The sequence below is a fragment of the Callospermophilus lateralis genome, chromosome 2, assembly GCF_048772815.1.
Source record: "Callospermophilus lateralis isolate mCalLat2 chromosome 2, mCalLat2.hap1, whole genome shotgun sequence".
Classification (NCBI taxonomy): domain Eukaryota; kingdom Metazoa; phylum Chordata; class Mammalia; order Rodentia; family Sciuridae; genus Callospermophilus; species Callospermophilus lateralis.
In genome coordinates, this window is record NC_135306.1 from 162176882 (window position 1) to 162203910 (window position 27029).

The 27029-nt window shown below is 43.5% G+C and overlaps 1 protein-coding gene across 8 annotated transcripts in view; it reads left to right on the plus strand.

The window, feature by feature from the left end:
* The window catches only part of Tead1 (TEA domain transcription factor 1), a 253906-nt gene that overhangs the window by 54818 nt on the left and 172059 nt on the right, over positions 1–27029 (plus strand). The window contains exon 1 of one of the 8 annotated variants that reach the window (XM_076846908.2): positions 10535–10605. The exons of 6 other annotated variants lie outside the window; for them this stretch is intronic. The gene's annotated coding sequence lies outside the window, so the exon portion shown is untranslated. Of the gene's footprint in view, positions 1–10534; positions 10606–22162; positions 22232–27029 lie in introns of those variants that run through there. One more of the 8 variants, XM_076846909.2, reaches the window with a different exon arrangement.

Here is a 27029-nt window from a genome sequence, read left to right on the forward strand (position 1 = left end):
ATTTTATCACACGTGACCTCATAAGTACCCAGGAAATGTTGCCACATGGATATTAGTTTTAATTTAACTTTAGGGATGAAATATTGGTGACAGTGGTGTCAAATTTAGAGAAGGCTAGGCCTGGGTGGCTGGGTGAGGAGCTTACGGTGAGGACAGGGCAACAAAATGCCTGTCGGTCCCTGTGGTGTAAATCGGAATTCAAGGCCTCTTGTGATGGTACTTGGGGTCGTTTGGGTTTGAGCTAATTCTTGAGATGGAGCTTGGTGTTTTCCAGAAGGATAGGCCGTGGAGGGACACTTCAGGGAACATCGGTGCATGAATGTTCAAGGCAGTAAACAATTGAGGTGAGACCAGGGGAATGGCAGGGGAGATGGTGTCTGCTGGGAGAGTAGATGACCAGAAACCAGCCACCAGCCTTGGAGAAAGACGTGATCCCACGGAACGGTCTCATCTGACTGTTCTCTGAGAGGTAGAACCATGTCACTGTGTCTTTTTCTTTTCACATTCATTGAGCTTAAGACTTACAAAGACCTACTCATCCTTTGTCACCCTTAGATCAGGGGTTGGACTGGAACTGAATCATGGATGCAGATTCTTCTCACCCGGCTGCCCACTCAGGGTGTGAGGGCAGGGCCTCTTTGGGGCCAGCCTTGGGCCCCTGGTATTTCTTAGTCTTGGGTTCATCACCTGGAAGAAGGGGAGTTCCACCCTGCATCTCTTCTGGGTTTATGGAACATGATGAAGATGGTATTAGGAGGAGTCAGCTCTAAGCCCCGGTTTTCAGACACACCCGGTTCTAAGTAAGTGGCAGTGACCTTGGCAGTGTTTCCTAGCCTGAGACATTGAGTGACGGGAGCCTGAGAGTTCTAGTTCCCCTGGTGTGGCTGTGGTCTGTTCCGGACCTGCAGGTGGCTCTGGGCCCCTGTCCCCACCCCTCAGCAGTTTTCTGCTCTCCTGGTTAGCTGAAAGGGAATATTCCCCTGAGGCAGGTTTGCAGTTCCTTTTGGGTTCATTTACTCTGAGTCTTTTCTGAGTCAGTTCTGGAGAAGGGGTTACTGTCAGAAGAATTAGAAAAGGAAGAGGAAGAAATAGAAAAAGGAATACTCCCATGGTTCTCAGTCATTTTGGTCCCTGCTCTGGGCGGAAGGTAGAATCTTCCAGGAGTAGGGGTTGGAGTGGGCACCTTGGCATACACAGTATTCTGGGCATGTCTTCTCCTCACACCCTGGGGGTAGTACCTGAGGACGTTGAGGCAATCAGCTGTTCCATGCATTACCCTGGAGCTTATCCGCAAAGGGGTGGCATGTGCAGTCACCCTCAGGTCTCTGTGTTAGGACCACCCTACCTACCCGTCTCCAGGGTGCTTGGCAGATCTCTACTTGCCTTCCTGTCTTCCTTTGGTGCTTTTTCTCTGCTGCTGTGTCTTCCTCTTCCTCTCCTCTCCCATCCCCCCCCCCACTATGTGTTGTGCATGTTCTGGATTCTGGGATCACAGCTGTGACCAAGGCTCATACATGTTTGACCCATGTTGACAAGCCTACATCCTCTGCAGCTCCACTTGCTCCTGACATTCTCAGTATCTTCCAGTCATTGCATTTACTGGGATTCATGATCATATTCTGTTGATGCCTCTGTCTCTGAGCTCTTTGAGGGAAGAGCCTGGTTGTTACCTACCTTCATCTCTTCAGCATAGAACTTGGCCTGAAGTTGGCTACATGCTTGTTGAAGCCTCATTGAATGGTTACTTGCTTGTGTTTGGTGACACCCAGCTGAGTTATGAGCAACCTGGGTCTCTGCCTATTCTGGGTCTCCATCTGCCCTATAAAACTGGTACATAGGAGGCCACATTGGATCCTTCAGTTAGACTTCTGTTGAAGATGAGTAAGGCAGCAGTCAGTTCCTCAGACTTCATCATTGTATATGAATGAAGAGAACAAAAATATTAATATGATTGCAGTGATTGTTTACTCTGGCAAGTAGTTTGTCTCTGAGATTCCTCTCTATGAATCAGCATGTAATACCCTGAAATTCCAATGCATACCTTTCTCTTCCTCTCTGCTACTGTTTCACTCAAAAATTTTGGAATATGTGGCTGTTAATAGCCTTTTCATACCCAGGCTGGCTTCCTCCCTTCCTTCCTTTCATCCATCCAACCATCCATCCTTAATTCCTTCCTTTCTTCCTTGCCATTGTCCCACCTAAAACAAGCTGTTCAGGTAGATAACTTTGCTTGGTGGCAGTGTGTCTATTATGGTTTAGATATGGTGTCCCCAAAAAGCTCATGTGTGAGACAATGCAAGAAGGTTTGGAGGAGAAATGATTGGGTCAGAGCCTTAACCTAGTCAGTGAATGAATTCCTGATGGAGTTAACTGAATGGTAACTGGAGGCAGGTGAGTGTGGTTCAGTGGGAGCGTGGCTATAGGGTATATATTTGTACTGGTGAGTAGAGTTGCTCTCTCTGCTTTCTGATCATCATGGGAGCTATTTCCCTCTGCCATGCTCTTCCGCCATGATCTTCTGCCTTAGTTTGAGCCTCGAGGAATGGAGTCTGCTGTCTATGGATTGAGACCTCTGAAACTGTGAACCCCTAAATAAACCTTTTCTCCTCTACAGTTGTTCTGGTTGGGCTTTCAGTTGCAGCATCGAAAACGTTTATAAGAACAGTGTTTTAAAATAAAAATGAATTAAAACTGAGTGCAGTGACTCACTCTTGTAATCTCAGCTACTCAAGAAGCTGAGGCAGGAGAATGGCAGATTTGAGGCCAGCCTGGGCTACTTGGCAAAACCCTGTCTCAAAATAGAAAGAACTGGGATGTAGCTCAGTGGTAGAGTGCTTGCTTGGTACACATGAGGCCCTGGGTCCTATCTCCACGTCTACTTGTTTTGGTGGAGAGGTAAAGGGATGAGAAATAAAATTGAGAGCTACCTAAAAGTTATGTTTCAGTTCTCTTGTTTGCAGATGAGGAAACGAAGGATTAGGCTGGGAAAAAGGAATTGCTCAAAGTTGTATTACTGTTGCATTTTGTGTTACTCATCAAAAGTTAAGCTTCTCAGAGTCAAATTGTGTTTAGACATCTGTCTCCATAATTCACAAAGAATGGTTTCACTAAATAAATGAAAAATAGAAAAAAAATAAGTGATCATTATCTACATTAAAAATGCACTCTGAATCCTAGCTCCTCTATCTCAAATCTTCTGATATCCTTTACCAATTTGAATAAGACTCAAGACCTAAGGTTTGTGCAAGGCCTTTGCTTAATAATTGAGGATGCCCTGACAATGCACAAGCAGGTGTGTGCCTTTCATTCACTGTTGTCATCTGTCACCCCAGGATTACCTGTTTGGAGTTGCTGCACATCAGTTTGCCCTAAGTCATGCTGGAAGCCCCTGGAACTTTTCAGTTGTGGCTTTCTCCCCTGGCAGCCTGCTGCACTGTGGGGTTCAAGTCTGGACTCTATTTTATGCATGCCTTTTAGCATCACTCTTATGGTTTGTTCAGTAACTGGAGGGAAAATTATTATTTGGCTCAGAAGCAATTTAAAAAATTTGTTTCTCTTATGTGAAACAAGAGTCAACTTGGAGGTGTATATAGTGGAAGACTTTTAGGGATGATTAAGTAATTTATGTGGCAGAAACCTGTAGAAGAAGAAATAGTATACATGTATCAGCTCCTGACAGAATGGAAAATGGAATTAGTGAAGAAAGGCAATTACCACCCAGTACCTTCAGAGCTGACCTCTTAGTATCGATAAAGGGTTAGCAGCTGAAAAGAATATTTTCTAATCTTAGCCCAAAGAATAGGTGCCTGAAAATGGATCAAACTGCAATTTAAACTTCTGTTCCTGCAAAAGAGGAAAATACTCCCTTGACCTCATGAGAATTGGAAGAGGTGATGTGTTTAAAGCCCTGCATGGAGCCTGGTACCTGAGTGTTGCCCCCGGGCTGTCAGAAGATGACAGGGAGCTTTAACTCCATGTATGTGCAAATTCTGGAAATCACCTTGCTCACAAATTGCTCTTTCCCTCATAAAGGAGATGTCAGGAATCTGTCTGGGACTTCTCTGCAGTTGGATCCTTTCCCTTTCAGTATCAGGTTACACAATTTTTGCATTTTAACTATTCCTGAAGATAGCCCTGCTTAGGACCTCTGATAATCGGGGCAGTACTCAGCCCTTCCCTTTCAGCAGTTATTTCGTGGATTATGTATTTATTAAAGGTGCTAGATGTGGAGCCAGGTCATGAGGACACACCCTCTCAGCGACAAAGGTGCTGGCAGGACAGACTTGTTGATAGCCAATTCCCAAGGCATGTGACTGTGCAAGGCCATGAAGCCTCTGGAGAATGCAGAGGGCTTTCCAGGCCGACTTGGACATCCAGACTCCACGGAGGAGGGAATGTCTCTGGGACCTGAAGACACTTGGAAGGATGCAGGCAACAACTGTGTGTGTGTGTGTGTGGTGGGGGGGTCATCTGTTAGCTACTGTGTTCTTCAGCACCAAGTTACATTTGGATTCCACTGTAGGTATAATTCAGTTTGATCTGATTTATCAATCTGTCTTTTAAATTGTAAACTCTCTAGACAAAACTCTTCTCATTTGCAAAATTGAAACTTTCCACTTACAAGGCTGAAGCTCCTGGCAACCACTGTTGTACTCTCTGCCTCTATGAGTTTGACTATGCTAGTACCTCATCTGAGTGCCGTATTTGTCCTCTTACCACTGACTTATTTCACTGAGCATTGTCTCTTTAACCTCTTCAAGGTTGCAATGTGTGTCAAAATCATCTTCCTTTTCAAGGCTGAATAATATTCAAGCTTCCGTTTTATTTTAACCCCAAGCATGTGTGAAATAGTCACCAGTGGTGAGCTCTTAAATCCCTTTACTGAGAAGTCACTCATTTGTCCCCCCTCCCTCTCCTCGATTACATATTTTTAAAATATTTTTTTAGTTGTAGATGGACACAATATCTTTATTTATTTTTAACGTGGTGCTGACGATCAAACCCAGGGCCTCACGTTTGCGAGGCAAGTGCTCTATTAATGAGCTACAACCCCAGCCCTCCTTGATTACGTTCCCAAACATCAGTGCAGTTACAGGGGCAGTGGTGGTGGTGGTGGCGGGGGAATTCAGAGAGCACCTGTGCCTACTCCCCACCCGAGACTGGACTGTCAGGAAAATCGACACTGTGGATTACTGCGCAACACCAGTGTCAGCGTCAGTGTGTATTAAGTCCTGTGGGACTTCAGAGGATCCAGACAAATGCTACATGCAGACCTGAGGAGGGTGTTACCACAGAGGTGGCAATTGAACTGGCCAAAGGGAGGAAAGGCGTTTCAGGCCAGAGGAGCAGCATGGCAGGGGCTGGGAGTCCGTGTGTCCATACACGTGGTCTAGTTTGAGAGCTAACAATTTAGACTCGAGTCAGGCTGTGTGTTCAAATCCTGGCTCTGCCTCCTATCTAAGCGATGTGGGGCGATTCATTCTCTCATCTCCAAAATGGGAATAACTGTAGTACTTTTCTCAGAGGATTGATGTGGAGATTAAATGAGTTCAGATACATAAAGTGCTTAGAACAGGCCCAGGTACAGAATGTACACTACCGAAGTATTAGCTGCTGGTACTGTTGCCACTGTAATGTTTAGGGGAACAGCAGGCTGTCATCTGTGTGTTTGACAGTTGTAACTACACAAAGTTAGAGATTGGCTGGGCAGATCTGGAGAGGAGAAGGATTCAAGTATCCACTTACTTCTGACCTCCGAGCCTTCCTCTTGTATTCAGGTGCTCAGATATTTCAACTTAGGCCTGACATTTATCTAAATTTTCTTTAAAAAGAAAGAAGTTGGAATCGTTTCTTGGAAGTTGCAAAAACAATAGAATGAGAAAAAGTCTGATACAAAACCCTGTAATGTTACTGTTCTAACGTGGTAGCCATTTCCTTTTCCTTTTCGATTTAAGTAGCTCCTTCCATAAAAGTAAAGTTATGATCACTGTAGACACATAATTTTGCTTGGCTTTGGGATTTATTTATTTATTTATTTCGTGGTACTAAGGATTGAACCCAGGGCCTCATATATACTATGCAAGTACTCTCCTTCCGAGCTACATCCCCGGTCTTTTTTTAATTCTTATTTTGAGACTGAGTCTTGCTAAATTGCCCAGACTGGCCTGCAACTTGGTGTCCTCCTGCCTCAGCTTCCTGAGTAGCTGAGAATACAGGCATGTGCCACCATGCCTGGGTGCCCTTCCTCCCCTCCTCCCCTCCTCCCCTCCTCCCCTCCTCCCCTCCTCCCCTCCTCCCTCCCTCCCTCCCTCCCTCCCTCCCTTCCTTCCTTCCTTCCTTCCTTCCTTCCTTCCTTCCTTCCTTCCTCTCACTCGTGTGTTTTTGGTGTTGAGGGTTGAACCCAGGGCCTCATGGCTGCTAAACATGTTATCTACCTTGAGCTATATCCTCACCCCCTGTTTTGCTTATTAAAATGGGATATTGGTTGAGAAACTTTCCCTCCTGTTTCAGCCTATTCTTTATTCTTGTAAGTGAATGTCCAATTTTCTTTTACATTGATATATGGTGACTTTCCTAGTCATTTTCCTATTCATAGTATTATATAGATGGTTCTATAATTTACAACTTTTGCTCATAATTTTTTTTCTCCCATGTAGTTTTCCCTTTTTGGTGAACTTCTGGGGTCAGGATTAGTAGGTCAAAGGATTCGAGCCTTTTGAGGCTCTTAGTGTAGCTAACTGGCTCTTCCCATCATACCAGGGCCAGCACACTCCCCACATCACATCACCACTGGGGATGTGATTATTGTCTTTAAAGGCTTGCTCATTAGTCAGTATGAAATAACACCTTACATTGTTTGAATTTGCCATCTTTCTCCCTCCTACTGAAGATGCCTATTTAGCCATATGGCTGTTCTCTGTTTGAATTGGTCATTTATCTCCTTTTCAGAAGTTTTGCAATGCATAGGTGAGTCATTTAGTGTTAGTTTTGCATTGGAGAACTGTTCACATGCAGGGAGTTAAAACAGGCACTCCTTCCCTGCCCTGTAGTAGCAGGCTCTGGTTCTGGCCACAGCTTTCTGAAGAAGCAGAAAGTAGCACCAGCTTTTGCCATGTGCCAGCTCTGCCGGGGTCACAGCCGCCAGAGTCCAGACTCTGCAGCTGCCTTTTTTGGTAAGCAGAAAAGCAGTGTGCCTGTTCCTGAGCTTGGCTCTAGCATGTGCTCACTTCATTCACAGGGTCTCTCCTCCTCCTTACATCCCATGGGCACCTAATGCAGGGTCAGCCCACAGTGGGTAATTTTTCTCCCATCAAAGATCAGAGGGTGGAATGAAACTTCCCTGAGGTCTGTCTTCCCCTTCTGAGTCTGTGCATCATTCCTGTTAAGAACTTGTAGCCATTCTTTGATTACTTCTAGTGGTGGGAGATTCACTATGTCACAAAACCAACCTTGGGCTCAAGGTGATGTGGACCTGGGTTTGAATTGCAGTTTGAGCACCAACTAGTAGTATGATTTTAGACAAATAATGTTTTAAAACTTTATTTTATTTTTGTGATGAGAGAGATAGTATTACACCTCTACCTCATATTGTTGTGATGAGGATTGAATAAAACAATGAAAGCAAAGTTCTAGAATATTAAAGAGTCAAACTCATAAAGTGGGGAGTAGGATGGTGGCAGGGGGGACAGGCATGTGGGGGAAGGGTACAAAGTTTCAGGTAGGAGGAATAAATTCTGGGGATACCTTACATGATTTGGCGACTGCAGTTATTAATAATGTTTTTTTCAACATAATTAAAAGAGGATTTAAATTCTTCTCACCACAAAGAAATGATTTAATATTTGAGGCGATGCACATGTTAATTAGCTTGATTTGTTCATTCCACAATACACGCATATGTTGGAACTCAGATTGTACCACACATACACAGTTATTAAAAAATAAAACTTAAAAAAGTGAAGCCCTAGGCCCCATGCCTCACATACAGTGTTGAATCAGTGTTAGCTGTGAGTATTAATTTCATGGTCGGCTGCAAGGTATTTTCCTTAAACTTTGGCCGCTATGTTTGTTTTCATGAGCCCAACGGGTCTTTCGATCTATCAGTTAGGATCTTGCTCATTTGGCATAGAAGTTGTAGTTCAGCCTCTAGCTCCCTTAGTGGCTTGGGTCTCTTCCCTAGCAGAGATGTGGGTGGGTATTACCTTTGTACTTGTTCCAGCTTGGGCCACGACCCATCTGCTGGGCTGGGCAGGGCTCTAATGTGTCCAGGCTAGCACCTTCTCCACTTTCAAAGACTGATTGTACAGGCCCCATGTTTGTCTCTTTCCCCTGTCTTGGCTGTTTTTATTTTATTTTTTCCTGCCTTGGCTTCCCTAGTACAGGATGGACAAAACATTTACAGGAAATGAGACGGTATCTACTTACTAGTTATCTGTACCTTTCCACAGAAAATAATTTTGTTTAGCAAAAAACAAATGGCAGAGATTGTGCTTCTGGGTGTGTAGCAATACACCCAGCCCCCTGACCGCACTCAGTCAGTACCACTTCCACTGGCTTTGCAGATAAGCCAGGAGGAGAGGGGTCCAGGGACCAGGGAGGCTCCAGCTCTGACACTTCAGTATTCATCCCTAGATTTTTTTTTTTTTTTTTTTAGCATTTCATTATTTTTGCTTTAGCTTGCTGAGCATATAGTTGCTGATCTGAGACTGCCTCAAAGCCTCCTGTGATTTAAGCAGATAGCTTTTGTCCTTGGGGTACCAGCATCACCGATATTAGTTCTGTGTTCATGATTCTTACTATAAAGTTCACATTTGTGTCTAATCCAACTTACCGTGCTTTGTAGAGAATAACTTAGGTGAAATGGCCCCCGGCTAGGCACCTTTGTAACTGCTTCCTAATAACTGTCAATTTTGGTTTTAAAAATAAAATATTAGAAGCCAGGCACAGAGGCACAAGTCTGTAATCTCAGCTGTTCAGAAGGCAGAGGCAAGAGGATTAGCAACTATGTGAGATCCTGTCTCAAAATATAAAAAGGGCTGGAGATGGAGCTCAGTGGTAGAGCACCCCTGGGTTCAATCCCCAATATTGCCCCCTCTCCCAAATAGGGAATTCAGTGAGTTGAAGAAACAATGTTGAAATGATGGTAAATAAGATTGTAAACGGTGGTCTTTGAGGGATTGGTTCATTTGGAGATTAACACGCTTATAAACTTGGATCTAAAAAACTGCTGTGAACACAGGTGATATTTTAAATATTTAACAACCAATCTGGAAGGGCGATGAGACAACGGAAATCTCTGGAAGCTCCAGGTTTGCCGAGCGTTCACCCTTCACCTGTTGAACCATAAGAGGACCGCAGAGTACTGGGAGAAAGGTGGGGCATTCCGGTGGCTTGGGACATTGACTGGACTCTTCCAGTTCTTGAAATTGTTTCAATATTTTAAACAACCACTTTGGGTCTCTGGGTGGGGTCCTGTGGGGGTGGGTGGGGAGAGCACTGAATTGCCTTTGGCAGGTGGCCAGAGGTGCTGCTGGATCCGATGTTTGCCTTCTCTTCAACTCACTGCTGAGGGGGCTTTTGTTGTGCTGGGCCTGATTATCTTCCAACAGGTGCTTGGAAAGTGTCCCCTTGTAATTTAGGGCTGTCTGTTTGGAAGCACTAGACATGCCTGCTTGTTCAGAAAGCTCTTCCTGTGAACACTGTGAGAGGCACACTGTCCCTGCCTTCTTGGGGTCCCCATTCTGCACTAGTGGCTTTTAAATTGTTCTTGTATTTGGACTTTAGGGACTTGTCCTTAGGGTGTTCGACACAACAAGGAGAAGTTGTGCCAAATCCAAATGTCCAGCTATGGAGAAAGGGAGAAATAAATAATATTCTGGTGTCTCCAATCCAGAATAATATAATCTCTTAAAATTATCAATACAATGAATTTCTTGGGACTAAGGAAAATGCTGAATGTGAAATCCTCAAAATTATAATGAAGAAAAATAGCAAGTTATTAGTGCAAGAAAACACATCAAAATGCATGGTTAACACGGATTATTATTTGGTGGTAGAATGTGGGAATCTTTTGTCGTCTCCGTTTCCACGTGTTTTTGTCATCTGTGGGCATTAACCTTATGAGAGGTGCCCCAGAAATAGTCCATCTTAAAAAATCCAATTAAAGGTTTTAAAAATGATTGTACAGTTCGTGGACGAATCTGTTGAGTTTAAACCTGGAGAAGCACAGCTTGCAGGTTGTGTTTTTTGCCTATAAAGGAAGGTGCTGACTAGGTGGGATAAAAATAAGAGCCTAGGTCAGCCCCTCGCTGCTGCTGCTGCTGCTGCTGCCACCGCCGTCCAGCTCCCCCAGGCTTCCAAGAGGCCCTAATGGGCTTGTTGAAAGGCTCCACTTGGCTTCTTATTAATGTCCCTCTCTGAGCGGCGCTCTGCTCTGCTGGCTAACCTTGTCAGAAGGTTACCCTGGCTCTCCAGGGCTCGGCTAATTTTAAACCTGGTCAGCCAGTGTGGTGGCATCACACTGCAGAGACACGAACAGCTCCCTGGGAGACACGGCTGGGAAAGGATGAGTTGAGTCCACCGTGTTTTCCTCCTCCTCCTCCTCGTGTAAGTGACCAGGCCCGCTGAACAAGCAAAGAGAGCTGGGATAATAATGAGAGTGTTTATGGTAAAAACCAGGATTATTAGAGATCTTTTAGCAATGTCAATACTGGTTGGTAATTGCTTGGTGTGATGTGCCCGCATGCAGTGTGTTAATTCCGACCACACAGGGAGCAACAAGGTGAATGAGATGCTGTCTTCCGGGGAGCTAGACTTTGGCTGTTTTTAAAGACAGGATGAAAGCAGTGAATTTCACTATTTATATAGTATTCTTTTAAATTTATAGGGCTCCCAAACTCTACTGGTGATAGTCCTTTGTGGAAGCTTTTGATTGATTTGACTGGGAGAAGGCTCTTTCTTAAAAGTTACAATAAATAAATAAATAAAAAGGAAAAAAAGACAACTACACGGTTTCTGCCTTTCTGCGTGTCTGCTGGTGGTCTGTCTGCCACTAAAATTGTCATTGAAAGCCTTTTGAGCACTTGCAATAAGCAGATTCTTGTTCAGAATACTGCTGCATCTTAGAACGCTTGTCATCCTGATATTTTAAAATGAAACATGAATCAATAACTACAAAATAACATGGCATCGGGGAACCTTTCCCCAATCAAATTAACTTAAATAAACTCAGTTTTTTATTTTATTTTATTTTATTTATTTTTTTCCTTCTCCCCCTATTACCTACCTCTCAGCATCTTTGGGCTGGGAATCATATGTGCCATGAGAGGTGTTCCAGAAACATTAGATAGGTCTTCCTTGGCTAAACCATTCACAGCTTCTCTCACACCCACAGGTTGTAGTGGGAAACTTTCCTGGTCTTGGGATTTACCTTCCTGGCCTGAAGGAGGGCATCTTTTCTTGTAGCTGGGTCTGTACCCACCCACTTATAAAACAGTTGGTAGGAGCAAATTAAAGAGGCCTGTTCATGGAGTAAACCAAGATGAAAGAACAGTGGATGGAGAATCAATAACATACTAACCCCCTACAGTGATTGAAGTGAACTTTATTTGAAATATCTAGGCTGCTCCCGACCACATCAAGTCAGCAGCGTTCCTGCACGAGGGTAGCACAGGAGTGGACTTTGATTTCATTTTAGGGGGGAAAAAAAGAACAATGAATACATGTTTTTTATTAGCCTTTTCTTTCTTGAAAGTCTGCTTCTCCTAGAGTAGACCTAATTAGCTCTGTCATGTTTGGCTTTAGTTTGGAGAAAATTAAAGATGAGTAATATCAGGAATTTGTAGAGTGGGGATACTTGTTAAAATCTTCTTTGACCCAAATCTGACTTTTATACATAGTATTATGTAAGCAGGCTAAAGAATACCCCATTTCCAGCTTGCCCTAAAACAATGTTTTTAAAAGCACGTCCAAAGTGGTTAAGTATAATGTAAATACATTACTCTGATTGTCTGCCAAGTGAATGAGTTATTGCAGGGGCTATCTCGGTGATGCTAAGAACATGGTGATGAATTTAAACTACATTTCTTAAAACTCAGCTCATGGTATTACACACCTGTAATCCCAGCTACCCTGGAGGCTGAGGCGGGAGTATCCCAAGTTCAAGGCCAACTTCAACAGTTTAGTGAGACCCTATCTTAAAATACAAAATAAGTTTAAAGGGCTGGGAATGTAGCTCAGTGGTAAAGCATCCTTGGGGACAATCCCCAGTAAGGGGGGAGGTGAGGGAAGAAATCCAGGCTATCTTTGACTGCAGTTCGAATGTCTTCCGTTTTTCTTCCCAGGACTTGTCTTTCTCACCTCCTGGACACTACTCTTCTGCTCTTGGCTGGATACAGGCAGGCCCGCTGTTATTTTTGTGGTAACTTGATACTTGAGCTGAGCACAGCCCCCAGGTTCCTGGGGGGTGAACTAGCCCATAGCTGAACCACAGTTCCCCAGGCTGAGCAGCTGCTGAGGCAGGGCTGGGGACCCGGACAGGCTGAAGTGGTGTTGGGGATCGGGGGTGATTGGTGAAGGCCTCAGATTGTGGCTTAGCAGGTGGCAGGACCTATCCTGGTTGGGGGCCAGCCTGAGATTCAAGAAAAACACAGTTGGTTATTAAGGCTAGAGGCCAGCTAGTTAGGGGTTTTTTGGAAACAGAAGGAATATTTTGAAGCCAGTGAATTTTTTATTTTGCTCTGTGGGTTTAGTTTAGGGGATGCCTGAGGCAACACTTGTACTTGCTTAAACAAGGGTTTCTTAAGAGTCACCAGCATTGTATTTCTTTTTATGTTCAAATAAATTGAATGTACTAGGGTTGATGTCGGGGGTGCAAAAATGGATAACACAGAGTTCCCGCCTTCTGAAAATCAGTGGTATAATAGGGAAGGAGACATATTTAAGCAGTAATTATTAATTATAATTATATGCATTTGTCCAATAATTGCTTGAGAGCCTGCAGTGTGTCAGGCACGGTTTTAAGATATGTGCCTGCCCACACACTAATCTGTAAACATTCAGCTAAGATAATGTTTATAGTGACTGTCATGGAAACATCCTGTTAATGCTTTACCTTGGTCATCTCCTTTAATCTTTATAGCAGGTAGACAAAGTTATTCATTCCAATTTTGAAAACTTAGAGAATTAAAACCCCAACTCTTTGGAATTAAAAAGCCTTATGTATTCCTGATGGGCTTACTGTGCCATATGGATTTATTAGATGCATGTGTGATCCTTGCAACCATAGGGATGCTGACCCAGGACAGCATTTAGCAAATGTGTTGAGAGTTGAAGCAATCCATCAAGTACTGGGAAATATTATGTGAAGAAATGCCCAGAGCTTACTGATGACCAGAGAGACAATATCTTAAGAGAAGTTAGAATGAAATGTACCAGCTATGGTGTTGGAAGTGTGCTTGAGGTGCTTTGGGAACACAGAAGTGATCTCTCTGAGAGAAGCCAGCTAAGGCTTCTCAGATGATGAGTTGGTGGCTTTAGTCTTGAAAAAGATCAATAGGCATTCAGTAGACAGGCTGCCAGAGGGAGGAGAAGCATTTGAGCAGAGGACGCTGGACACATGAGAGGTGAAGAGGCAGCCTGAGTGTCCAGGCACCTTGGAATTGTGTGTGTGGCTGGAATGTAGGGCTCCTGGACAGATGGCTGAGAAGCAGGCTGAGATAAGGATCATGAGTGCCGTATTGTGCAGTGGAGTAGAAAAGGCATAGGGATCTGCTGAAAGATTTTTAAATGAGTGTATGATCAAAGTCTTTTTCGCATTTTAGGAAAACCTGTGCGGTTGCAGGATAGGATAGGAGAGAAGCTTGCAAAAATACATCTCCTGGGAATTCCAATTCAGTACTGATGGCACCACAGAATCTATATTTTCAGGAAACTACCTATATCACCTTCACGTGCAACCAGCCTTAGGAGCCTGGAAGAACCAGTTGCTGGCAGTGGGAATGGTGGAAGGAGGCAGAGTCTGGTTAGGGAGAGAAGGTGAGGTCCCCTCCTGAGACAAGAGCAAAGTTAGAGGGGTAGAGGGGTGGAGAGGAACGGAGGGGATATAGCTGGGAGATGGAGGAGGGGAAGCAGAAGCCTGGGCTGCTGACCCTCCCTGGATGCCATTTCACCCAGGTTCTTGGAGAAGCAGCATCTCTGATAGGGTCTATGGGATTGGGTTCCCTCTCCTTGGACCCAGGAAATCTTTTTTAAAATTTTCGTGGACACTTTTACAGATAGACTCTTAATTAGAGAAGTGACTTTGAAAGGATCAATGCCCAGGGTGCCAGATCATTGTTGAGGTGATGGTTTCCTTTTGATCTCTCAAGTACCATCGTATGTGTGGAGTCACTGTTAGGCAGTTGGCCCTAGAGGGAGTCAGCTCTGGCAAGTGTCCTTGGGAGGGAGGACTTTAGTGGCCTTTTGTAGGTATAATTGGAAAGGATTACATTTTAATTCAATGTAAGGTATTGAAGGTTTGTCTTCCTAGTTCCTTTACCAGAATTAGCAGAATCTACAGGAGGAAATGGTCCTGGAAGGAAATATAAGCTCCCCATCCTTTCCTCAAAGACTCCTGTGTGTGTGTCCAGGGGGGTTGCAAAAATGTGGATTGAATCAAGATGTGGCCTTTGTGTTTTTCCCTTGGTATAGCTGCCTCATTTGTTTCAGGGGGAGGTGGTGTCAAAGGTGAGGAGTAAAGAGTCTGATGGATGGACACTGTCCCCTAAAGCACCTTGGGCCCCTGGGAGGTGAAGGCAGGAGCAGTTGGGTACCTTGATGAGTGAGTCCCTCAGTCTTTCTTGGGCTGGGGTCTTGCCCCACTGCATGCCCATAGAGTCGGTGCCTATGGTCTGCAAAATGAATTTGATTTAAAAGTTTGGGTTCCAGAGCTGGTCTGTACACATGCTGTTTGTTCATGGAATTTGAGTTCACTTGAGTGAATGGCTAATTGTCTGATGTGGGAACAGCAGTTACTCAGGTATCCTGCCTCATCCAATCTCCAACCAAACCAAGGTTGTTTCTCCTGCTGAATTTGAACTTGGTATAAACCAAGGACTAGGTTTACATTTAGAGGACAGGGATTGGCTTGAGAGTAGGGATTTAATTGGCCCCAAATTTGCATCCCTCTCAATGTGAGACCTGTTTTACAGCTGTTCCACCACTGTGTCATTAGTAAATTGCAGATTGTATTTCTCATTTGAAGGGTGGGGACTTGGTTGCATCAGTGGTCATTGGGAACCCATGGGCATTTGTAAATAAGCAATGCTGTATCTTTTTGGTTAGTTTTCACATCAGCTTTTGTTGCCATTAGAGGCCTTTGCTGGCTGTGTGTGTGCCTGTGTGTGTCTGTAGGCACAGCAGCTGGGTCCCATGCTGGGTTGAACATGTCCATGCTGTCAGCTCATAGCCTCTTTTGAGGGGCCAAGGAAATATGTTGAGTGTTTGAAGACAAAGTGCAACGAACATTTATCAGAAGAGCTGAGTGACTGGGTATTGAGCACAGTTAATCCCATGACTCTGAGCTGTTTAAGCAAGCACACCTGTATAAACTGTCACTGTCTCATGAATTGTCACTGTCATGCCTTTATAAATTTGGAGCACTCAAGGGATGTGCCACATTGTAATACTTGAATTTATCTAGAGAACTATTCTGGCCTCAGACCACCCTGAAAATGGATTTGATTTAAAAGTTTAGATTCCAAGTTGGAAAAAAAGTCTATTCTTCATCCTTTATGTACTTAAATATGCACGCATAACAATATGCGTGCTTGTGCATGTACGTACGCCTTCAGGAGTTATGCACACAGTCTTCGTGTTCCTGTTCATTCTGTGCAACATGGGAAGGTTCGTTCTTCTGGCCATCAGACTGGTAAGGCCTGCTCAACCTTCAAAACCATCTTAAGGCTGTCCCAAAAATCTGTCATTGACCTGAGGGACAGAATAAACACCTGGTTCTGTGCCCAGCAGTATTTCAAGTATTCCTCCATTGCAGCTTGTGACATCTTGTAGTCATTCATGTATTCATTCCTGTATTCATCTATTGACTCATTAAGTATCTATTCTGTTATCATTTGTGGGGCAGCAGTTAGCATGTGGTAGGCATTCTGAGGAGTCACTAAAGGCATGGACTGAACCATTACAGGTCTCAGAAACCTGTGAGGGTGACAAACACATAGACAAATTATTCTGTGTGGTGAGTGAGTTTATGTGCACTGGCCAGCTAAGGTGCTGTCTGTGGGGACACAGAGGAGGCAAGGAGGGATCAGGCCGAGCTTCCCAGCATGGCAGGCGGTGGTTTGGAGTCTCGAAGAATAATTAGTGTCTCCTGTGAGATATAGGATGTCTGCTGAGGGCAGGGGAGAACATTTTCACTTAGGTCCATTTCTGGGGACTGGCACATCAGTGGGGAAACACAGCAGGTGTGTGTGGGGTTTCAGTAAATGCTGCACCACATTAAATTGAAACAAGTCACTGGAAACTGAATTTCCCTTCACATTTATACCCCATCTTATTTCAGAATGAATTTAAGGCAGCTTGCAAGATTATAAAATAGCATACATTAAAGAAAGAAGGAAACCATGGAATAAAATTTAGGGAACTCAGGAAGGAAGTCAGATTTGCAGATCCGAATGGCCCAAATCTTCTCCAAGGGGCTTGCCTATAAATTTAGGGCTGATCTGTTGGCCACAAGGTAAAAACAACAACAACAACAAAAACTTGGTTTTGTTGTTATAGAACTTTCCTTTGGAATCTTTGTAAGGAGCAATCCCTGTGATGTGATGAATGGCATCCTCAACACCTTTAGAGTAAGTCAGGTAACCAATCTCAAAGACTATTTCTTCTAACCATTGGTATGTTGACAGCAGCACATAAAAGTATAATTCACTAAAAGCAAGTTAATTCAGAGGTCCTGGAATGAGTTTCCTCTGAGGTAACTATAGAATCAGAAAGGTGCTAAAACAAACAGGTTAGCTTTTTTGGTTGGATTTTTCCAATTTCACTGAAGTACAACTTACATACAGAAAACTGCATGGGCCATCAGTAGTGAGTGCCTGTATTTTTCCGTTGTGAGCATATTTGCATCTAGAGCTGTTGATCTGTGTCAACATGACCAGCACCTCAGAAGCCTTCCTGTGCTGCCTTCTGTCAGTACTCTGAACCCCCAAAAGCACATCTCCAGACTGATTTCTAATAATATAGATTAGTTTTGTTGGTGTCTGTGCTTGGTATGAATGGATGTTGAGTATGTGTTCCTTTAACAGTTTATTTCTCTCAACCTTACCTTGGTAGGATTCATCCATGTTGCTACTTATAAAGGCAACTCATTTGTTCTTATTGCTGTGTAACAGCAGTGTCCCCTAGAAAACCTTGTGTGGGACGGAAAGGCTTTCTGCCTGTGCTGTGCAGTACAGTAGCCACTAGCCACATGTGGCTGCTGAGTTTGTGAAATGTGGCTAATGTGACTGAGAGGCTGAGTTTTTTGTTTTGTTTTGTTTTTTAACCTTTCTTAGTAATTTGTGTTTAAATTTTCCTGTGACTCTTGCCTATGATATTGGATAGTGAAATTGTGTAACGTTCTATTTTGCGAATATGCTGCGGTTTATATATCCTATTGTTAATTTAAAAAATTTGGCAGTTCCTGGCTATTATAAGTAATGAATATATAAACATTCCTGTATCTGTCTTGATGAAGATAAGCATGTGTCTCTTTGGGATATATATATATATATATATGATTTGGAATTGCTGAGTCAGAAGGTATACACATGGTCAGTTTTTGTATGTAGATACTACTAAAGTTTTCCACAATGTGTCTACCAATTCCCCCTCCTATCAGCTGGCTTGAGAGTTCTAGATGTTCTACCTCCTTGGAGACACTGGTATTATTAGTTGTTAATTTTAGCAATTGTAGTGGCTAAGTAGTGGTATCACATGATTTTAATTTGCATCTGTTTGGTAAGTAGGTTTGTTGATCGAACTTTCATTGGCCATTTGGTTATCTTTTATAAAATACTTGTAACTTTTTTCCTGTTGTGTGATTTCTTATTTTTGTAGGAATTTTTTAGTATTAAGATTGAGTCTCTTGAATACATGGGTTGAGAAGATTTTCATTTTGTGGCTTGCTTTTTATTTTCTTAATGGTTCACTCAATGGAAGGAAGTAAATAAATTTTAATGTCTATTTTACCTTTTTTCTTTTTTTTTTGAGATGGGGTTTGAAGATGGTCTTACAATGTTGCCTAGACTAGTCTTGAACTTCTTTTAAAAATTTATTTTATTGTCTTTATCAATTGCTACTTAACGCAGACTTCTTAAATTTGTTAACAAGATCAGTCATTTAAAATACACATGAGTGATCTGATACCATGGACTGATATGTTTTTTTCGGAATGAACATGCTTTTCTGACAAGCTAACAATAAAACCTCTGTTCAGTGTTCCAAATATATAAAATGACACATGTTCGAAACTTTTTATGATAACTATAATAACCAAGTGAGTCTTGAATTTTTAATTTTAAGACTGTCCTCTTGCCTCAGTCCCCTAGGTAGCTAGAATTATAGGCACACATTAACCATGTCCAGTTACATTCTGTTCTTGCAAAGTAATATTTGCATTCTTTAATGTCATATAGATAAATTTGCTGGATTTTCTTCTGCATTGTTTATTGTTTTGCTTTTTACATTCAAATTTAAAATCCATTTTTGATTGATTGTATGGTATGGTGTGAGGTGGGGGTCAAGTTTATTTTTTCCTGTGGGTATCAGTAAATGACAGTTAAAAACTGTCATTTATTCAAAGCAGTGCAGTGTTAACCTTTATCACAAATTAAGTGAATGTGTATGTATGTTTGTTTTTTTTGCAATCCATTGGTTTATTTTGTATATCTTTGCTCCAATACCATCCTATATTCATGAGTATACTTTATGATGAGTCTTAATTTGGGCCACTAAAAGTCATTCAGCTTTAGTATTTTTCTTTATGATTGCATAAGAACTGGATTTATTCTAATAGGTCAGTTTTATCTGTCTCCCCCCTCACTCCCATCTCATTTTTATACAGTGTCCTAATGTTATGTGACATTGTCCTAAGTCCTTGAGATCACACAGGTTCTGCTTCTGTTCCCTAGGAGTTAAATTTATGATCATGTTTTAGAATTCAAAAAATACCCAAGTATGATTTGGGTTGATAATCAGGATATGTACGCTTGGATCCTGAGAAATGGGTTAGGCTAGCCCAGTACCCATGTGAGAAGGTAATAGTTGAATGGGTGGGAAGGGGAAAAAAAAGCATCATGATGAACCAAACAGATGATGATTACCTGGGGCCGAGAGGAAATAGGAGTTTTTCCTTGTGGACATGCAGGAGCCTAGATATTGGATCTTGATGCAAGTGCTGGTGAGATCCATGTGGATCCATTGGACCTTCATTTTATTTTTTTAAATTGAAAAGGAGGTTGCATACACATTGTGCTCTGGTAGGAATCACAGTATATTTATTTATTTATTTATTTATTTATGTGGTGCTGAGGATTGAACTCAGTGCCTCACGCATGTGAGGTGAGCGCTTTACCACTGAGCCATAGCCTCAGCCTCACTATTGGACCTTTGGAGGACATTTGAATGCCAGTGTCTACGGAAGAGGAACCAAAGAGCTGCTTCTTTACAACTTAGTCCCTTAAAGTGCTCTCTTGATTTAAGTTTTTCTTGTTGATTGGCTTATGCCCAGTGAGACTCCCCTCCATTCAGCATCCCTGTCTAAATATCCAGGATAGATGGAGGCATGGCAAGAGAGAGAAGTATTCTAAGTCATGGATCCTGAAGGAGGCAGGGGGCCATTTTTGCACATAGAATAAGGCCATTTCTGATGCAACACAATTAGAATTCTGAATCAGCCCAGGAGCCCGCATCTGGGCAGGTCAGCTGCTGGGCCCTGGAGTGAGTCCAGAGCTAACATATCATTAAGTTAGCTGGCGACAGACTGTAACACTGGGTGGTGAGTCTCCACTGGCCTTTTGTAAGTAGGGGTGACTCCCTAGCACTTACCCATAGACTTGCCACCCAGGGAGTGCACCCTCTGGAAATGGTTGTTATAGGGTTTGCCCAAACACAGTGTGTATATTTATATGGCGTGTTGTTGTCTTTTAAAATACGAGCTTTCTACGTTTAATTTTTAATTTATAGCCATTGTCATTAAAAATGCTAACATATCCTGATAATCTGATGGTGAACCTTACTGAGAAAGTGATATTATGCATAGGTTAGTGGCTAAGGAGGGTTATTTTTCCTGGTGTTTGTTTTCTTTATTTTTAGTAAGCATCATGGTTGGTTGGTCCACCTGGAATGTTCGTTCGCTCTGTAAACCTGTTAGAACCAGGGAGCTATTCTTGGTGTTTTCTTTGAGACAGGGCCTACAAGTTTGCCTTTTGAATTACTGACAGCTGCTTACCATGGACGCTGGTGTTTTGAAGCTGGAAAGAAGTTTCTGTTTGTGGGTGTGCAGTGTATTTCTGGGGCTTAATTTTGCCCACCTCTTGGGGATCCATAACTTGGGCTGCAGGTTCATCCAGCTCAGGTTTCCTTCTAAGGCTCCCCACCTTGACATCAGGTCTTTGCATCAGAATGGTCAGATGAGTAGATTGCCTGGCACTGAGAACGGGGCTGTGTCCTGCAGAAGGAATCCACCAATGAAGGAGGGCAGTGATCAGCTTGACTGGTGGTGATGATGGGGGAAAGGAAGGAGCAGGCTTTCTGTTCTCAATGGCTGGTAGGTTTGTTATGGGGAAGGGGAAGGTAGTTCCCCTAAAAGCTGATAACCAAGTGGTTCCATCAGAGCTGCATAGCATGAAATCAATTAGAGCTGTTCTTGAGCTGTCACCTGGACAAGTACTTAGGGATGATCAAACTGAGAATTAATCAGGGAATCTCAGGATGGTAATGTTAAGTCCACTACTGGGTGCTCAGGATTGGAGTCTTGGTGAAGAGGTATGGGCTTGTTGATAGTATTCTGTTGATATGGAAATGATTTTTGAAAATGAGAAGGAGTAATTATCCACTCCTTCCTGCTGAAAGTAGAGGGAACCTGTTGACAATTGGAGTATATGACACTGAGGTTCACTGGTTGCTCCTGACTGCGTGGCAGATGTTGCTTCAACTCTCAGTCTCTGCATTCCCTGCGAGTTCTGCTCTCTGACAGGGACGTATGTTGTGCAGTTCCATTGATCTGGTGGTTGCTGGCATAATCTAGGCTGCTGATCCTCACCTGTATTACTCAGGCCACTTGTTAGCAAGGTTGGCTAGCATCTGAAATGGTAGGAAAATAATTACAGGCCCCACTTTACATATGCAAAAGTGATTAACCATCATTAGTGCCTGACATTCCTCCCAACTGCTCAGGGAGGTGAGTCAGTATCATCACTATTCATTAGCAATTAATTAGACTGTGTTCCACGATGTCAGTCATGGACAGAGCCGAGAATTCAGCTCTGCTACCTCCCACTGTCTAGTGAGGGTGTAGTGAGTCGGCAATTCCCGCGGAATATGCTTTCCATCTGGAGAAAAGGCTCCTGGACTCGGGTTCTGTGAAGTATATGATTTGGGTAACTTATTTAGATCTCTGGAGCCCCTAAGAAGGGGGATAACACCAGGGGGGGGCGGGTCAAGCAGTGATTAAATAAGATTCTGTAGGCAAAAGCTTCTGTCATTGTGCTTAAGACCTGGTTCCCTGGGAGAAGGTGGTATTTGTATTTGAAATGCCAGGTCACAACGGGAAGCAGATCATCTTTTCCCCTAGTTGTGTCCACACCCCTCCCCGCTTTTCTTTTTTTGGGGGCAGCTTTTCTCTTAAGAGAAAAATCTGGGCTTTCATTAATCACCGTGACCTTCGAGGCATCAAATGCTCAGTTGAGTTGTGTACTATAAATATCATTCCAGCCGTGTGACACTCTGGACCCTGTAGCGGCTCCCTCCGGGCCCACTGCTGTCGCCTCCTGATCTTTGTTCCTAGCCCATCTCCAGAGTGTTTCCCACTCACCACTCACAGGTTGGCTTTGGCCAGCATTCATCCCTTTGGATTTCTCCCTTGGCCGTTTCTTTGGCTTCTGGTCTTCGCACCTTTGCCAGTTTGTGTTCCTTAGAGCTTTCCTGTGGTTGCCTTCTTCTGGTTCTTTCCTTCCCCTTGTGGTCAAAAGAAAAGGTAAGATAAGTTTCCTTACAATAAGGCTTGTTCTTTATCGAAGAGCCTTACCTCTTAGAGGACCCAAATCTGACTCACCCCTGCAGCATCAAAGGACGTTTGCTTGTCGGAAATCACAGTCAGTTCTTAACGAGGAGCTGGCTGGCTGGTCCAGACTCGATCTCCCCCGCATCCTCCTGCGTCTTCCTCATGTGCTGATTTCCTTCAGGGCTCTTACTCTTCCTGTGGAACTTTGGCCAGAGTCAGCGTGAGGGATGGGAAAGTAGCCCAAACCCTTCCCCTTCTCACTTATATATAATCTGGGGGATAAGTTCAATCCTGTCGTTCTCAAGGACTGCCCACGTCATCTGGTTGTTGGTTCATTCTTTCTTTTATTGACTACTTGTGAGCCATGTCCTGTGTCAGCACTGGGGGGACTACGGTGAGCCTAGTAGTCTCAGTTCTCGAGGACACTGGGGTGCAGGTGATGGGAGCCATGGCCAACTCACCCAGTTCTGTTATGGGCAGAATCTGTGGGAACACAAGAGGGTAAGTGACTGAGTTGACTCCTTTGGGAGTTTACGATGGAAACTGAGGCATACAGATACTACAAGGGCCACAGGGTTCTGGGTGACTTGAGTGGACAGAGAGTCCTAAACTCCCAGGGCTGCCTTATAGGATATGAAGTAAGAGACCAGCTAAAACAGGGATTTTTGGTGACCCTCACATTCAGTGGCATTTCATTGAGTCTTTTAATCATCTGAAAGTGGGTGAGATTCATAGGTTGTGGAAGACTCACAGGAATTAAGATTCAGAGGGAGCAGACCCCTCCCATCTCACCCCTTGGCGGGTGCTCGCTGAGTGCAGTTGTGTTAGGAATACAGGTATCTGAGGGTCTTCCCCCATATGCCTGCCCCTAAGAGCTGAGAACAGAATGTGTGGGTCTGAGACACACATCATGCTCATTCCCCTGAATCCTTCTTGAAGGGTCTGTGGGTTGTGAAGAGATTATCCATTTAGGGAATGTGGCTAGTGGGGCAGTTAGATTCATTCGCATCACTGGGAACAGCTGTTTTTGGAGTTTATTAGAGCGTGGCTGGGAAGAGTTTCAGGAAACAAGGAGCTTTCGGAAAAGTGTTTGAGGGAAGCTGAGTTACACTGGGTTTCGTAATATTCTTTTTTTTTGGGGGGGGGTGTCTATTTTCAACAAAAAACTTACCACCTCCTTTCTTTTCCTTGGAGGTATGCTATGGAAAGGGTTGTTTCATCGAACCACCCCCTGTTCAGAAGAAGAGGGAAACTATTGAACCTATTTAAAAAAAAAAAAAAAGTTTGGATTTAGGTGAATCTTAGAAATTTTTCATCAATTAAAAAAAATTTGATTTTTAATTTTACTTTTATGACTATGATTATACCTAATAGTGGCATCTGTTGTGCCATATTTATACATGCACATAACATAACTTATCAGTCTCCTTCCCCAGTTTGTCACCAGTTTAGCTTTTCCATTTAGTCATCTGAAGACCTCAAGAAGATCCCTTGTAAGTCTACTTCCTAAAGTGAACCATGAGGAGGGGACATTCCTTTGCTTCTGCACTATCCCATTTTGAGTAGCTATTTTGGGATCATAAAGTACACCATTGTCTAAGAGAGGATGGACTTGAAAATAAGTGAGCGACCGCCTGGTTTCACAGATGACAGAGTATCTTCACTCTTCTCACTCTTTATGAGTTTAGTGAATTTTCTGTAGGAGGACTGAGTTTAACTTCTAATCTCCTTCATTTTACAAGCGAGAACTTGAGCTTCTGAGAGGTGAGTTTAGTTGGGCTGTGTGGCTCATGGGTGAGTCACGTTTGGAAGCCAGATTGGTTTGAATCTTAATACCACGTCACCCCCTGCCCTTATACCATGTTCTTTTTTGTTGACTGGATTGAGGGAAGGTGGATTCCCTTGCTCCAAGGATGTGTGAGGGAGGTGAAGACATCACTTCTGCAGATGTAGATATTCTGCACATAATTTACTTAATTAGATCTTAAGTGGGAATTTATCCTATACGTTAAAAACTGAGGCAGACTGGGTGGCGGTTAACCAGGTCTGCGTATTTTTAGGGTACTCTGGAAGTGTGGCTGATACTCAGAGCCAGTGGATACAAGGACAGTTTCCAGGATGAGGTGGATTTTGAGCTGAGGGATGGAATGCCAGAATGGTTATTTCGGTATCCAGCCTGGGGAGTGTTTTCTCAGCCACTTCCAGTCTTGTGATCGGAAACTCTCTGCCCATACAGGGCCTCATCTTACAATTGGGTTGTAAAACCAAGGGCCTGAGTAACTTTGTGGATTATATATCAGGTAGTGTCTGGGGCTGTGTGCTGGCCCAAGTCCAGAGTAGGTTATTCCATCCTGAGGAACTCTAGTTGACCAAATTACAAGCGCCTGGATGCAGAATTCTTCCCTTTGCAATAAATGCATGAAAACTTGGGAATGTTTAGAATGGAGTCTGGACTTCCTGCGCAGGTGGAATAATTAGTGCTTTTCGGTGTAGTGTTCCCCAACCAACCAAGGACTTAGGACTGAGCCTTTGCAGGATCTTGGAGGGACTGTTTGCAGCACCCTGCTGCCTGCCTTCTGTGACAGTTCACCTCTGTGTAGTTCAGCTGGCAGCAAGTCTTTCCTTTTCTGGGGAACATCCATAGAATGGATCTTCTCCCTCTACTGGGACAGACAATTCTCCAGAGGTGTTTCGGTGTCTAAGGACTCTAGGCTTGGCTGTGAGGGTTCAGAAGGATCTTACCATCTTTGGGCCATGGGCTGAGGTGAAAAATAAAGAAATTTAATGAGCTCTGAAACTAATTGCACAAGACACAGTACTAAAGAAACCGTCCCTGAGGTGGGAGCTTGGAGGTTTTAGGGATCAGCAGTTCACCTCTGGGTGCCATTTATTGAGAATTGTGGACAAATTGGAATGTGCTCCTGACGGGTGGGCAGAGGATGATGGTGTCTGGTCTAAAAGACAGGCATACATAATAAATAAGTGTTTTGGGAGAGATTTGCTCCCGTAAAGAATGGGTGAATGTTCAAGGGTAGATTGGTAGAAGTTAGTTAATTAGGAAATGGTTTTCAGTCTAATAAGTGGAAGAATTTTGGTGTACAGGCATGATGGAGGCCATCAGTACTGAGGCCTTAGTGCGCCCCGTCATTGGTGGTGTTCAAGTGTAGACTGTGATCAGCGGATGAGATGTTTTAGAGCATTGCACGGGGCTTGTTGGTGTATTTTGGTCTAGAGCTTGGCTTTCGATTGTAGTCAAAATGTCTTTCTAGGCAAAGATCCTGGGCCCCTTCTGTTAGCTCTCACTGTCCTGGATTCAATCCCATTATTAGACTGGTGAAGCACAGGACACCCCTACCCTTTATTTTAATGTGTGGCTCTCTGGAGTGGATTCATTGCTGTGAGCTGTCTAGAGCTCAAGGCCTTGTGGTTCTGTAAGTTTTTTTTTTTTTTTTTTTTAAGTTGGACACAATATCTTTTATTTCATTTATTTATTTTTAATTATTATTATTATTATTTTTTATGTGGTGCTGAGGATGTAACCCAGTGCCTTAAGCATGCGAAGCAAGCGCTCGACCACTGAGCTACACCTCTAGCCCTGGTTCTGTATGTTTTGTTGTTCTGGTTTTTTGTTTTATTCAGGGAGAGGTGAGGAGGGAGAAGATGGCTAGCCACTGCCAAAGAGTTCCCTCTAACTCTGTCTGTCTCCAGTAGGCCGCCCTGGTGCGGGAAAGACTCTAGGACAGTGTACAGTTCTACTCTTGTTTTATAAGACGCTTAGATCCCAACACAAAATGTAATAGCTTGAGAATTCAAAAGGCCCACGCCGTAGGCATCATCGAGTTCACCTGGGGGTCAATTGAAAACCCTTACTTATAGCATAATTTATACCTTAATGTCTGCTCGTTTTTGAAGTCCTGTGTAAATGTACGCCGTGTGTTGGTAAGGAGTAGGAAATACTTTGCTGACATGTTCTTTGAATGATGGCTCAGTTGGCAACGTTTAAAGGCAGACAACCTGAGGGTGATTCTCCCCCCCACCCCCACCCCTTTCTTTTTAATCCAGGTGTTGCCAAATCTAGAAAGCTGTCAGGGTGAGAAGCCAAAAGCACCCATTAGTGAAACTATTAATTGTGTGATATTCATGTGCCTCAGGGTTTCTGTACCAGGGATCTGTTGATTTACTGGGGGCAAGGACCAGGGCACTGGATGCAGTTTGACAAGCCACTTGCTCTCAGGTGATGGTCCTGGTGTTGACCTTGGGATGTGGATTGATTGACCAGCGCTGCTTTCCTCCTGGGCGCGTCTGTTGAAATATTGCACATATTTGAGAGGGTGGGTGGGTGGGCACAAGCAGTGGTCACAGAAGCCCTCCCTATTCAGGCCCTGTGCCTCCCCTTTACATTAATCCCCAGGAGCAATTATTCTCCCCCTTTTAGGAAGGACTTTGAATTAATGATCTGATGTCTTTTCAACAAAGGAATATTGATATGTTAGTGTGTAGGACAGCAGGGAGTACTGGATTAGATCCTTTTCACATTGGTGTTAAGCCAGTGTGACATTTGTTTAGAAAGCTTATCCCTTTATGACCATAAGTTTCATGCATAATTCAAGGAGAATTAATTTTTGCAAAGATTTCTTTTAGTTCTCTAATCTTCAGTACTATAGAAAAATAAATGAAAGGGCCCCCCCATGTGATCAGGAATCAAGAGACCAAGTGCCCCATGTAGGTGTGGAACACTTCCTCAAGTGTGCCAGGCACCTGTGGTGGGTGT